The 15970-nt window shown below is 37.3% G+C and overlaps 1 protein-coding gene across 2 annotated transcripts in view; it reads right to left on the reverse strand.

Annotated features, from left to right (window-relative positions):
- Positions 1–15519, reverse strand: part of LOC108966533 (serine/threonine-protein kinase BRSK2) — a 38552-nt gene extending 23033 nt beyond the window's left edge. For both annotated transcript variants that reach the window (XM_018929491.1, XM_018929490.1), the window contains exon 1: positions 15403–15519. The gene's annotated coding sequence lies outside the window, so the exon portion shown is untranslated. The remainder of the gene's footprint in view (positions 1–15402) is intronic.
- Positions 15520–15970: the final 451 nt, after the last annotated feature.

Below are 15970 nucleotides of genomic sequence, written 5' to 3' on the forward strand. Positions count from 1 at the left end.
TGCGTATATGGGGCAACTAGGTCGCATGTCATAAACACACGCACGCACACACACACACACATGCCTAGAAACAATTTAAATATATTTATTGCGAGCATGTATAAATTCCTTCCACCTCACCGAGCATGCGAGCAGACGCCGACGGCGCACTCCAGCGGAAGGAAGTTGCCAATGGCGGAAGGAAGGCGAGACGCAGCGGTGGCACCGAAAGGCGAGGTGACGGAAATTCGACCGGAAAGACGGAAATAAGAAAGTAGTGGTGCGCTGGCAGAAATTAAAAAAATACATGCTTGTTTATGTGTGCGTGTATGTGGCGAAATGAGAGCGAAAATATGCAGAAATGAACTGCCAATGGAAGAATGGAAAATAAAAAATGTAAATTAGTGTGGAAGGAGTTGAATGCAGCAATTAAGTTTTGGCGGCGAAAAAATTATAGCAAGACAAGTGTGTGGTTGGGTGGGAATTAAAAGCATGTTGGCGTAATTGAAAAATAAGTGTCGGTTGTGTGTGGACAAGAAGGAAAGGATTATGAATGGCAGAATAATTTGTATTTTAAATTGATACGATTTTCAATGAGAGTATATAAATTAAAAGAAATATGAGAGTAAAACAAGAAGAAAGGTTTACAAACACAAAATATTCCCTACAAGAACTTGATTCCGAACGTTCAGTTTGTATGGCAGCTATTTGCTATAGTAAACCGATCTGAACAATTTGCTCGGAGAATGCAGTGTATCTCTATAAAATAACCCATACTCATTTTTGTGAAGATATCTCGTCAAATGAAAAAGTTTTCCACACAAGCACCCTATTCCGAACGTTCAGTTTGTATGGCAGCTATATGCTATATTCATCCGTTATCCACGATTTCGTCAAATAGACAGCTCCTTGGGCAAAACAGAATGTCTGCAAAATTTCCGATCGATATCTCCAAAACTGTGGATATAAATAGTTCGCTGGTACTAGCGAAAATGATAGGCAACCGTTCTTCTGCGCGTAGGATAATATTCAGCTTCTTCGCAGCAGATTTGCTAATGATATCCAGAAGTCTACTATTTTGGCAGTTTCCCCATATAAACTCGACCTCTTATATTATATATTATAAGCGAGCTCAACAAGAATATCAGTTAAAATGAGAAAAATACTGAAAAAGTAGGTTGCCTTCAACCAATCATCCATATTTTCGTCAACTTTGGTTAGAGTAGGTTTTAAAGTACCTCTCAGATTTGAAATATTTCAACGTTATCTTGATAAGCACATATTAACAGTAACGAAACAAACAAATTATTCTGTCGGTCACTTCACTTCAGCAACGAGAAAACAGGCAAATCAACGGAATTGCATATTATAACAACAAAACAACAAAAGCAATAAGCCGCAATCATCAGTGAAATAAGCGCATAACACGAGACCGAAATCGGCAAGTGGCAACCCGCCTGAGAAATGAAAAATGTGTTGTGCGCCTAAAACGATGCTTTGAAAAATGTGAATCGGCATATGTTTACAGAAACACTTACACGACTACAACAGGCAGCTCGTGCTCTGCGGTTAGCTTTGAAAATGAGCGGCACATTTATAATGAAAAGCACCTACCTGCCACACCCCATACAACACCGTCGCAACGATGTCGAGTGCGCGCCACACATTACACATGACATTCAGCAATTTACGACCTAGTAGCAACAACAACAACAACAGCGGTAACCGTTGTGGTAATGGCAGCATGCCACAAACATCGAAAAGGCAAAATTTCCAGTTCCCATTTTGTTAGCTGTAAATAAACAGCAACAAAGCAGGCAAGGCTTTGCGTGAGAAAGGAATAAGGACATGCCAGCGCACGACAGGCACACATACAACTATAGGCGGAGTGTGTGCGTGTCAAGACAAAGGCGTTTGTGTGTGCGTTGCATAAATGATGTCGGCTGTGTTTTTGTGAAATTCTCGAAAATTTTCTCAATGCCTACAAAAGCCAAAGTAAACAAGAAAAATGAGCACAGGCAAGTAAGCAGGCAGCCATGGAGGCAGCGACGCGCTGACCAGGGCAGACGCACGAAATGTTTAATGAAAGAAATTGAGGCAAGTAGACTAAAAGGCTGACAAAAACAACAACAGCAGTAGCAACAAAATAGCAGCAGCGACGCCGGCACAGTGAGGAAGCAAGCCATTACGATTTGTGCGATTCAAGGCAAGTTGCTTACGCTCTCGTTTTGTGTAATTTTTCTTTTATCGCTGACAATCGCCATGCGCCTGCCCCTCTCGCCCCCAACACAGCAACTCTCATGCTTGCACATGCCGCTGCATGTTTGCTGACCTCTTTAAACACATTAATAAGCCATTTTGTTCTAATAAATATGCAGTGGTTTATGGGCGGCCGAGCAAGCAACACATTTGCTATATTTTTCTTGCTTTTTATCAGCTCGAGAGCGCTTTGCCTGAATGTGAGTTGCGCGCATTTGCATGTGTTATGTTTATTTGTAGGTCTATGTGTGCCTTCATATGCTATATGCCAGCCAGCATATGTGTGTACTTATGTAATTAAAATTGTTTTAAACGCAATTAAATTGTGCGTGAATGCTTTTGAGTGCGGCGCGCGTGCGTTATGCTCTACGCTCTCTACTCCGCACTCTTAACAGATGCAATTACAAGCACAGTTTAGCTTGTGCAACACGACACTAAATGCTGTGCTTTTTGATAAACTACTTTGGATAATTGTTATGGACTCTTTATTGACAATTATTTGTTGTGGAAATTGATTTAATTGAGCTGCAATGATGCGTGAAGTGTGCTTACTTTGATGGAAGCGTGTATTTATTTTTATTGCAAATATTTCGATGTGTTGACTTTTATGATGTTAAGTGGAGCGATGTAATTTTCACAAGCCCTGCTTTATTTTTAAAATGTCAATAATACTGATTTTGATTGCTCGGTTTGTATGGTAGCTATATGCTATTGTGATCCATTTCTTCAGGAACTGTACCATTAGAAGCCTTAGAAAATAACTCATACCCATTTTTGTGAAGATATCTCCGCAAATGGAAACATTTTTCATACAAGCACTTGATTCCGCTCATTAAGTTTTGAATGGTAGCTATTTCTATAGTGATCCGATCTATCATTCAGGTTATATAATATGTCAGCTATATGACATAGTCATCCGATTTAAATAATTTCTACAGATTTGACACCATAGCTCTAAATAATAACTCATGCGAAATTGCGTGAAGACATCTTATCAAATGAAAAGTTGTGCATACAAGCACTTGATTCCGATCGTCCAGTTTGTATGACAGCTCTAAGTTGTAGTGGTCCGTTATTAGCAGTTCCGACAAATGAGCAGCTTTTTGCTGAGCAAACCACGGATGCAAAATTTGGAATCGTTATCACAAAAACTGAGGGACTAGTTCACACATTTACAGACTGACTTCAAACTGGCCTTTGAAACTCAAGATAAAGCCGTTGTTATATCGTTTTATGCTATAAATAAGTTTATTACGTCTATACGGAAGCTTTGATACTCATTCTTATATGCTACATATAAAGAGTATTCTAGATTTGCATTTAAGTTCACAACACACTGAAGGCAACTTCCGATGCTGCTCAAGCTGATCATGCGTTGCGGGAAGTTAGTAATTGAATTTTATGACACCTCGCTCCATAAAAATTATTATGTTTCCTCAAACAAGCTTTCCACACACAAGCATACGCATACACAATTATAATAAACGAAAAAATTTTATAACTGTAACATGAGAGCGCCATTTACACCAGCAGACACACCTGAGCACCATATTTTCCTCTTTTTCCACATTTATAACGGTTAAATGTGCGCGCTACAAAACAATTCCAATGAGCACCGGCACCGTTATCCAGCGGCGTATTAACAGTAGCTTGCGGATTCCCAAAAAGGTAATCAAACTTTAATGTAATAACGGCGCTGAAATACGAATTTGCATAAAATCTTCGCCTCTTTTTTCCGAAGGCGACATTTCCTATTTTTCGCTTGCCGTGCGTTTTCGTTCATTTCAAAACGAGATTGACACGAATTCACGCGAAGTGAACAATAAGTGAGGCGTGAATGATGCAGTGGGCGGCAGGCACCGGGGCAGCGCATCTGCTGGAAATGAGTTGAGAGCCTTGGAACTGTCAATCCATAACAAGCGTTAGCTATTGACGGCATCGCTTTGATTGCTTCTAACCACGAACACACGCATAGAAATATGCAAAGGCAAGCGTTGGGTATGAAAGCAAGCTTTCTGAATTGACAGCTCCAGAAAGTGCACAAAACCGCAGCGCAGCCATATTTCATGTTAGCAATTCTAATTATATTTCTTCTTCATCTGCTGTGGCAGCTCTTCTTTTTGCTAAGCTGCAAAATATATTTGTTATGCACAGTGGGCAGCTTGAAGTCACCGCCAGCTAAGGGAGGTCCAACGCCCTCTACTCACCGCTCAACATTGCGAGTATCGCACAATTACTTCTGGCAGCTGACAAAAAACACGCTTGAACACTGCGTGCTTGTTGCCGCTGTCGTAGCACGTACAATTGGCCATATACGTGCTCCACGCGGCGTATACGTAACATTTTGTACGGCTCCGTACATTCCGGTGAGTGTCTGTGTAGTGGTGTGAGTTAATCTTCGGCATAGCGCTGAGTACTTTGAAGTTGCTAAAACCCAATTACTGTCTGCTGGTTAACAATAACAGCAACAACAACACTGTTTACTTACTGGTAATGCGGGAAATAGCATGGCGGAAAAAGGAATTCATAATCAAGGATAATTCGCTCAGCGGCTGGGGTTTAGATATAACTTCATTTCTTTAATTCGCTATTATTATTTAACAAAATGAGATTTTTGTTATTGCGTTGGAGCTCACACTTTAGAAAGTAGCGAGAGTTTTTGGAAGTTTGGAGGAGATCTTTAGTAAATCTAATTCATGTATAATAATATAATTGTTAATTTAAATATTTTTATAATTTTATAGATTTTGCTACCAGTTTCAGTTAAGTGCTTTTGGACTTGGTTTAATATTTAAAGCTGTAAACTGCTGAGAGTGCTAGAAAAGTTTGCCTTGAACACTTATTCTAATGTCTCCAAAAATGTTGCCCACTTGCAGGCGTATTTTGACAAAGTCACACGCCTATTTTGATTGAAGTTATTATAAAGGGATCAGAATCATGTTTGGAGGTATCGATACGTATATAAAGATGCGTATTGTGGACAGTCAAAGGTGCTAGTATTTTTTTTTTTCACTTGGTACTCTAAGAAATAGATTCTTTGACGCCACTAAGAAAATTTTTCCAAACATGAGCGCTTAATTTAATGGAAAGTTTCTCCGCCTTCCAATTTTCTACTTTTTTGTTATTAGCATCATATTACTTATTCAACTACTTCAAAAAAGATCTACTTTCAGAGGCATTCATGGTTGAATTTGATTATTTTAATTGGATTTTTTTTTTTTTTTGTATAAATTTTATAACTCAATGAAAAATAAACATTTTGAGTTGCAAAGTTCTTTTAGAATGTTTTCCATTACTGAGAAAATATTGCTCAAAGGCCATAAATTTAATTTATTCAATAATGTTGCCTACCACTAGGCGTATTTTAGTAAAGTCACATACCTATTTTTAGTGATGCTATTATATAAAGATTATAATTATTTTATTTTTCTTCTACTTCATTTCATTTAAATTATTTTCGATTGTATATATTGAAAACTTGCGAAAAATACTGCCTCTAATGGTATTCTGTTAATTTACTGTAAAATGTTGCCCACTTGCAGGCGTATTTTAGCAAAGTAACGGCTCTACTTTTAGTGAAGTTAGCATAACCATGATTGATGAGTGAGATGACATAACATAACATAACATTTTTACTTTCTACTTCAGTTGTTTAATCCTCGTTGGTTTTGGCATTAGAAGTAGAACTCATTTGTATCAGAAATATTTATTTGTTTCCACTGTAGTACCAAGCGCCTATTAAACGTATAAAATAATGGATTCTTACATAATTTCGTTACCACATCTCATTCGCATTTATTATTTTATACATTCAGTGATTCACTCTTACATTCACCGAAGAGCTTTAGTGCTTATTGTTGTTGTTGCAAATGAAATTAGCTGTATCATAATATTTTTTGAAAAAATAAATGAACATATTTATATACAGTGCAAATGCGAAATCAGTAAATAATTTCTTTTGACGTGCTCTAACTCAATTAGCCAGCATTTCCTCAACCACCTCAACCACACTCAAACAGCAGGCCGCTTTCGTCATTTAGATTTTATTAAATATAGAGTGTGCCTTATATATTTGCAGAAATAGTGTACAGCTCTTAATTAATTAGCACAATGTTATTGTAGATATCAGGTATACACACACACACACACATAAATCCTTTCATATAAATTTTTTGAAAACTCTGCTGGCATGGGCCGGCTGTTTTGTTTCAATATGAAATAATCGTAAAGCACTAAATTCAACGGATCGTAAAAGTAAGTGAATTGAAAAGGGAAACAGCAGAGTTGCGGTTAACTTAAGGGGGGAAAAGCGACAAGCGGTCAAGGTTATAATGGCAGTAATGACGGCGCTGGCGTGTCGGTGCGCTGGTGTGTGTATGTGTGTGTCTGTGGGTGCGGTCAGCGGTTACGAACAGCCACTCGCAGGGTATGTGGCTTCAGGGGGCAATATGAAAGGGGCGAAATGAATGGTTATTTAGGTGTTCAATCGGTTGAATGTACAGCCGAGAGGGTCGCTGCATGCTTTTCGTCGGTCGGTTAACTGCGCTGAGCTGGCCAGCTAGTTTGCCGGTTTACAGGTTAGGCAGTTTGTTTTGTGTTGGCTTTTTATTATTATTTTTTCAGTTGCTCACCACTAGTTCTACATGCAAGTAGCTTAAATGGAAACAGGATGCGAAAAGCATAAAATGGATGTACTCATATTTACCGACGTTTGCAGCTGGCGTGCGCAGAATATATTTTGATAAGCAGCCGCTTTTACTTAAACTCAGGCTTTCAATAAACAGCGGTGGGAAGTGGTCTAAAATGATAAGATCTTTTTGAAATGGCGAAAATTTTGCCCAGCACACAGCTACTAACAGCAGGCAAGCGAGTTAAATATTTATTTTACCCGAGTCATTGCCATCATTTCAGAGAATATTAAATTAAGAATTTTCATTATTCAAATTATTCTGCATAATTTTGGGAGGATTTAAGGTCTTTAAGTTTGGAATTGTTACCTTTGTTTGCTTGAGAAGCATACACGCATGCCCAAAAAGAAGAAAGAAATGCTAAATTATGCCTAAAACTATACCTTTCTTAGGCAATTTTAAAGAGCGAAACATGAGAGGCGTCTCCTAGTCTATGTCAAATTGTGAGAATTGTTATATAGCATTAAGAGCATACTTTTGAAGACTTTGAAAGTGAAATTTAATTTTTGTTGTTGCTATAGATTTAGCAATTTTTAAAATTAGACTGTAAAGCAATAATAAATTCCGAAAAGTTACTGAGCGAGTAAAACATGCGTACACAACTATACTTTTCTTAAAACTGCTGAGCAAAAGCACTTAAAAGTATACTAAGCTGGAAGCGCTCCTAAAGCTGTAGTCCTGCTTTACGAGCGCTTCCAGCTTAGTGGTTTTCTAAAAAGTAAGAATCAAGGAAGTTAAGAAATTCTACACTAATTCTAACATATAGTCAACTTAACAATACGATAGAAAATTTTAATTTAGCAAATATTATTAAATATTTTTTTGTTGTAAATTTTGCATTTTTAGAAATGTTCGACAAATGTTCAAAACAATTTTTCCATAAAGCCAAACATGTTACACCTACTTTATACCCTATTCTAAACAATCTGAGAACTATACTTTGCCAGTAAATCGTAAAATACTAAAATGCACCTGGAGGTATACTTTTCTTTGCGATTTGTATAATGTAAAAATCAAGGAATTTATCAACAAAATTTAGTAGATTTTGCCATGGAAGATCGCCTAAAAGTACACTAATCATATAAGTTTAAAAAGTTTGAATATCAAGTCGTTTTAGCAAATGAATTAAGTAAATTTTGTAATGGACATGCGCCTAAAGGTATACTTCTCTAGAATATCTTTTCAGCTGCAATTCAAAACTCATTTCTAAAAATTTCGTTAATGCAATTGGTTATGCATGACATCAGCAATGACTAAAAATATTTTAGCTTTGTACTCATCTACCCTACTTTATTCACTTTTAAGGTCATGCGTTTTTGAGACAAGTCAGTATACTAAATGTAATTGTTTAATCGATATAAAAGAAGCATGAACACATCCTTAAAGATATGGAGAGTGGTCAAATAACAGTTACAAATTACATCGTAAAACTTTCGGTTTGTCATTGATTTATGTCTGCGAACTTTTCAGCGTTTTAAGTGAAGTGAAGCGGGCTTTGGTTTTTTTAAATAATAATAATAAAGTTTTGCTACTCTTTAAGGTAAAATTTAATACCTATTAAACTAATTTATGCCTAAAGCTAAGATTTCGGCATAGATATTGTTCAAGACAACGTTCCAAACTCCGGTTGGTCAGATCAGAGGTATATAACTGTCATACTTAGAATGACATCTTTTAAATATAACCTGAAACTACAGGGGGGATACACTTTTTTCTGAGTTAAAGCTTAGTTTCTGGCTCACCCTACTACACATACATATTTCTTTACTATGATGTGAATCCTGTTACATTTACTTATATAGGTTTGTTTGTGCACAACAACATGCTTTCGTTGCATGTGTAACTTTGCTGTGATGGTCATTAAAAGTTGACGACAGCTTTCCTGCCATTCACATCCTGCATGTCCTGTGTTGCACCTGTAATAAGGCAATTATGCCGAAGGCAAACTAAGACAATTTCATTTTATTTTGCCACACAACATCAACGCCAACACTGACAACATGACAATCGCTTGCAATAAGCCCAGACACAAACCTGCGCACACCCTCACACACACAAAGTTCGGCTTTAATGGCTAGGCGCTTATTGTTGCCGCACACTGCGGGCCAAATAAATATTTATGTTATGCAACGAGTGGAACTTGCCTCTGGTGTTCGTTAGCCAGCAGCTTTAATGGTGTTGCAGTGAAGGCATAACTTAAATAAACTAGCTGATAGCAGTCATAGTTAAAGTTATAACCGTAACCATAGCGTTAAGTGGCTGCTTAATGTTGGACGCTGCCGCTGATGGTCGTCAAAGTGGAAGCTGACGCGCTAAATTGCGAGCGGTTAAATTGAATTAAAATGTGTCGAACATGCGGTGAACGCAACACCGCTTGCAGCGAACGCCGATGCCTGCAAAAGCTGCTGTGTTTGTGGAAAAGAACCACAAATTTGTAAACAGCGCAGAAACCGCAAAGGTTTAATTTCCTTGTGCGCGGAAGTGACACTTACACGCCTTTGTGTTTATAAGATTAACATAACTATGTGTATATGCGTTATGTACTACGGTTACACATATATATTAAAAAAATATATGCTTACTATATATACATAAATATGCTTTTTCAGTAACCACAGCAAGAAATATAGGAATGCCCCTAAAACTATAATTTTCGTCATTTCAATTCGTCGGGTATTTTAAATATTTTTGATGAAAATAAAGACTTTTTTAATTAAGTATTCCGAGCACAAATTTGTGAGAAAATACTGCCTCTAGCGGCATTCTGTTCATAGATTGAAAGAAGTTTGCCTACCTCTAGTCACACTCCTATTTTTAGTGAAGCTATTGTAAAATTATCAAAATCATGATAGACGAATGCGTTGGCATAGGCAAGTTGGTAAATCTTTTTTTAGAGTTTTGCGTTAAATATCTTGAAAATCTTAGAGAAAATATTGTCTTTACTGCCTTTATTTTAATTTATTAAAATATGTTGGCTACCTCTAAGCGTATTTTAGACATGTGTGTGTACACAAAATTTTACCGTCTGTATGGTGATCTTCAAAAGTTACAGGTTCAATCTTCATATGTAAGAAATTCTGCAGTTGGTTGGTGGACGGAGAGCGATTATAGTATCAAGTTTTGCAGGCAAGACACCACTTTCCACTCAATTAACTAGTTTGGAACAATTCGTAAAGACACTTATTCCATGCGCCCTCATCTATCTCGCCCCTTGCCTATTTCCAACTCTACTCTGGAAGGAAAGACAATAATGCGGACCTTTTATAATTCGACTCCAGAGGATTTCGAAAATTCGTTACAAGGGTTAGAAACGGGAATTTACTAAGCTTCATAGAATGTCCCTTGTTACTGGCGACTAATAGGAGGGATTCTCTCAGTCTAAAAACTGACTTTGTTTCCGTAGTGAGTAAACTAGGTGATGAAATAGAAACGAATGGAATAGACTAGTACTAAATTAAACGCGATTCAGTCTAATAATTAAAAAACATAAATACTAATTTTACTGAAGGGAATTTTAAACGCAAATTTTTTCCATTTAAAAAATTTTCAAAACAAGCACACTTTGTATGAAAAAATATCAAAATATTCCTACGTCGGCGAAGGTCAAAAGCGGAAAGTTAAAGAAGAATTGCTGGCAACATTGCCACATTGTCACACTGGTAAATAAATGGCAACGTCAGCCAATGAAACAAGTACTTCAAAGGAATATTCACACAGGATAATAATGTCATTTACCTTTAAACAACATAAAGGGCATAAACAAATAACAAATGAACAGCCAGAAGACGGCGCTGGAACGCGAAGGAACAAAGGATAAAGAGGATAAATATATGTATATGTGTGAGTGTTTGCAAATGTATGTGACTGCCAACGAGTGGGTCGGAATGTTAAGTACTTCAGCACAAAAATATGCATACATATACATATATATGTGTGAGATATGCTTGTATGTGTATATTTGTTTATGCATGTTTATATGTGGCTTAATTTTGCCCGCAAAAGTATGCCTCGTTTTTATGTGTGCGTGCGTAAGTGCAAAAGCATCACGAGTAAAAATATATGAGCTTGACTGCATGAACCTGAATTTCTATGCACTTAACTACACAAATACATGCATACATGCACATATATATGCAAAACTGCATATTTTTAGACGTGCAACATTTCCATATCGGCACTTTTCTATATAAGCAAATACTTGGCATAGTATATAAATTATGAGCTGAAATTCCCCGTTGTACAGCGTAGCTAGACACAATTATTTAGCGCAAAAATGGCAACAACAGCAAAAACCGAACATTTATAAGAGTGTGTGTGTGTGTGTTTGGCAAAGGCAGTGAACAGACATCAAAGTGCAACAAACTGGAACGTCACAAGTGGCATGCAAACTAGCAAAAATCTAACGCATTAAAAGGCGATGAGAGGTAGAAGAAGAGGAGGAGAAGGGGCAAGCAAACGTAGTGGGGGAGAGGGTGGCTGACACATAGAAGTCGCTTAATGACAGAGCGAGCGTAGCAACATTATTGACAAGCTAGCGGCGGCAGAGGCAGCAGAGTTGTGGCAGTGGCAGGCGTAAGTGCACGTGAGTGTGTCTGTACACACATTTGCTAGCGTATGTGTGCCTTTACACCAAGGCAGCAAAAAGCGCACTTTCAAATGACATGCCGACATGTTGTTGCATGTTTCATACTTACACGCACGTCAAACGTGCCGACGACTAAAAAAACAATAACAACACAGAAGACGTACACATGAATACGCGCTTTGACATGCCAATGGACGGACATATGGCCCGTTTTCGTCACACACATAATATTTTTTCTTATTGTTATTATTGCTGTGCAGACAATTGTCCAACGCTTTCTGACTGCTCCAGCCAGGCACTTTGAACAAACAAAAAGTGAAAAACGAATTTGAAAAAAATTTTGAAATTCACCACTGCGCTTTTCTCCTTCGATTTCTATTAGTTTATGTTGCATGTGGCACGCATGCGCGTAGGCGTCTCGTCAACAAATACGCACGTAGAGAAAATTCTATTGATATTGAATGCTGAAAAGAGCAAGCCACAAGCGAGAACGCTGCTAATAAAAACTAAACACACCCAGTGGGAGACTTCGTTTACGCTCAAGCGTGACAAAGTGCAGTCACACACACACACATATGCGCGCGCTCATAAACGCAGAAATACAGTTGCTCGCAAACGCTCTTCGCGTAGCTACAAGTTTTTCACATGCCCACCCACACACCTGTACACACACATATGCAAGCAAACCACAACCAATGCAAGGCGCCTCGCCCAGCGCTTCCTTCCAGTACCGCCGTGTCGCCGCCACATGCGCGCTCTCCATAAGCGCTCAAACAATGGGAGCGCGCGCGCTTGTTCACCTTGAAATGGCAGCCAAATAGTTTGAAGAAAGCGTCGCTCACTCACAAACACTATGCATGCCGCGCGCGCCGCCCTCGCACTCGCGGTATCACAGCCGCTCACTTGAAACAGAATTAAATGAAATTAAAGTTAACAATGCATGTGTGTGTGTGGGTGTTTGAGTGCGCGCGTTTGTTTGCGCTGCATAGAAATTGCACCGTGTGAAGGATTGTAAAGGTGTATGCGTTGCGTGTGTGTGTTGCTGTTGCTGTTGCTATTCGCTGTTGCTGCGCCGCGCTGCTTTGGACTGGGATCAAAGTTGAATTGCTTCTATTTATAGTCGCATATGTTTTTCTATTGCCAGCGCAATGCTTGGCTATTTATAATTCTACATTTTATTGCTTTTTGTTTTTTTATTGTTTTATAATTAATATCGAGCTAGTGTTTATTGACTTATTGTGCGTTCAAGCGATGCACTCTGGAAATAAAGAAGGCTTACTGATAATGCAATCGACAGCCTACAGAGTGTTAATAAAGTCGAACCAATTTTTCATCATGAAAATCATTGCGGTTAATTCAATATTATTCGCGCAGTATCTGAACTTTAAAGTCATAATTAGCATACTTTTAGGCTTTGACACATTTTCAAAATCCTTTCAAAGCTCCTAATTTTAAAATTAACTCGAAGCTAATAAATAGCTTACATAATTTTCATATATATGAGTACGTAAAGGGTGATTCATTTCGAGGTTCTCTAATTTATTTTTCAAATTTAAGGGAGAGTGCTTATTATCGTTCGATAGAACATTCTTTGGCATTTATTTTCTCAGAATTATCTCTTTCAAATAGTGGCCGCGGCTATGTCTTAGACGGTCCATCCGTTGAGTCTAATTTCCGACGACTCTTTTGAGCAATTCGATGGGCAAGTGGCGAATGACATGCGCCATATTTTGCTCAAAGACCTAAATCGAAGCGGGATTGTCTTCATAGATTTTAGACTTTACATATCCCCCATAGGAAAAAGTCTAACGGTGTAATACTCAATCCACAATCCACGGGCCCAAAATATGAAATTAATGCGGAGGGTGGGAAGTGGCACAGTTCTGTTGAAACCAAGTGTCGCCGAGATCACGAGCTTCAATTTCCTTTATGAAGTCGGTTATCATGGCGCGATTACGGTCGTAGTTTACGGTAACGTTTTCACCGGTTTCATTTTTGAAGAAATACATAGCCATTGAGCCAGAAATGAGCTTCAACGCTGAACAATATTTGGTTCGAAAACGTCGGATCTTTTTGGAACTTTTGTAAATCACACACTATAGAGGATAGCGATGTTCAGTTCTTGCACAAGCTGTTTTTTTTTTTTTTTGTACGCTTTCGAACTAAGACCTCGACGTAAAATGTGCGAAGCCGTTCCATATGTTAATCCGTGTCCACACTGTCAGCTACACCTGATATACTGGTCTTTTTCGAAATGGCCGATATCGGATCACTATTTCATATAGCTATCATACAAACTGAAAGATCGGATTCACGTATTTGTATGAAAAACTTTTTTCTTTCACAAATTTATTTTTACGAAACTTGGCATGAGTTATTGTTTAAGACAATGGTGCACTCTCCGAAGAAATTGTATCGATCGGGTCACTATAGTGTATAGCTGCGATGCAAATTGACCGATATAAATTACTGTATGGAATGTTTATATATGTAAAGGGTATTACAGCTACGACGCATCTGAGGCTAAAGTTTTTGCTTCTCTATAATCAGTTTTGTTAGATAAATACATAATGTAATATCATTTCTTAATTATTGCTAACATATTCTTATGTTTTCCTACCAAATTTCTGCTCACTTAATTAAAGAATTGTCGCTTCAAATTTAACCTACAAGTAATCTAACACCAGCTGTTTCAACCAATTTCAACAAAGCCGATAATAAATCAAAATGAAAACAGCGGAACCGGTGTTTTTCAACGCCAACGCCACACAGCGCCTGCAGCTATGCTACAAATATGTGAAAAGTGGGAGAGCAGAGTAGGTAACGCATATGTATTTGTAGGCAATCAAGAGTCGAATTAGAGTATGGAAACTAAAGTTTAGCAGCATAAAAAAATATATAATATTTTTAATAACAATTATTAATTTAATAATATTTTTCCATTAAAAAAAATTTTTTTTTGTTCAATAAGGATTTTTTAATTATTAATTTTTTAATTTTATTTTAGCTAATTTTTATTAATAAATATTTTCTGTTAAATAATATTATTTCGTATTAAATACAAAGTCTTTATAAAGTAATAATTCTCTTAATTAATATTTTTTGTTAAATAATTTTTTTAACAACTTTTTTACTCAAAATTTTTTTTTTAACAAAATAATAATTTTTTTTCTTTAAATATTGATTTTTTATTAATATTTTTTTAATCAAATAAAAAATGTTTATAAAAAATAATAATTTGCTTATAATTTATTGTTTTTTTTTTAAATTTTTACAAATAACTTTGACGATAAATTTCAAGCAATTAAAAATGTGGCAACTAGACGCTTACTATGCCAACGAAAGCTTAAGTGGAAGGGTGCGAAATGCAACACTGATGCTCCTGAGCCACTGACAAACACGCGCATAAACACAAATGCGTCTGTATTTGTGAGCGAACGCTCTTCTGCTGAATGTCCACTTATGCAACAACAACTGGCGCTCACGATTTGCGTTTGTTTGCATCTGATGCCTGTTTGCTGCTTGCTGCTGGCTACAACATTGTGGCAAGCTCACGCTGGCGCTATTGTTGTTATTGATGTTGCCACAGTTAGCGGTGTATCGTGTTGAGTTTTCTACTCGCGTACATTTCGGCTTTTGTCTATGAAAGAGGCTGACTGGCTTGGGCCGAAAGGTTGCCTGGCCTGTTTGGGTCGGCCCAACCACTTCGCCTCGCTTTAGTTTTGGTTTGGTTGAAAATCGATATGTACAATAAGCCTATATGTGTGTGTATGTGTGTTGGTAGCAGGAGTGCTACCAATTATGTACATATGTCCATAGCTAGTTAGTTGGCTAGTCAGTTTGGGTTAGTAGTTGAGTATTTAGACGGTTTTTGAGGCTTATTGTACCTACTTTGTATATGTTTACCAAATAGCTGCTGCTTGCGACTGTCACAGAAGTTAAGCGAGTGTTCTTTTGCACACAAGTATTTTATTTTATTATTTTAATTTAATTTTTATTTTGCTTTAATACTGCTGTGTTAAATTTTATTGCACAAGCTGGAGAATATATATTTTTGCTTCTGTGTAAATGGAAATATTTTTCACCACACTCGGCCACTACTAAGTAATATTTAATATTTTATACAATTTTTTTTTTTTTTTTTGTAATTTTTCACTAACCAACTTGCTGACTGACCATGTGTAGTGTCAGTCGCACTCACCGCACAAACATATGTATTGTATGTTTGTTGCTGTATATGTGTATGTATGTTGCATATTTTTCAACATTTGCGGCGGCTGGTTATACAATGACTTTCAGCTTTTAGCCACTGGTGAGCGTCGACGCTACCATTTTCACATGTACCGGAAATTGTCGCATAATTTTAAATGGATTTTTTCTTTGCCTTTTTTCTTAAACCACTCGCACTTAATTGCGTTACGTTACGTTTGCTTTTCACACACGTAATTGCTTTTACTAC

The sequence above is a fragment of the Bactrocera latifrons genome, unplaced genomic scaffold (assembly GCF_001853355.1).
Source record: "Bactrocera latifrons isolate USDA-ARS-PBARC rearing strain unplaced genomic scaffold, ASM185335v1 scaffold_163, whole genome shotgun sequence".
In the NCBI taxonomy this organism is placed as follows: domain Eukaryota; kingdom Metazoa; phylum Arthropoda; class Insecta; order Diptera; family Tephritidae; genus Bactrocera; species Bactrocera latifrons.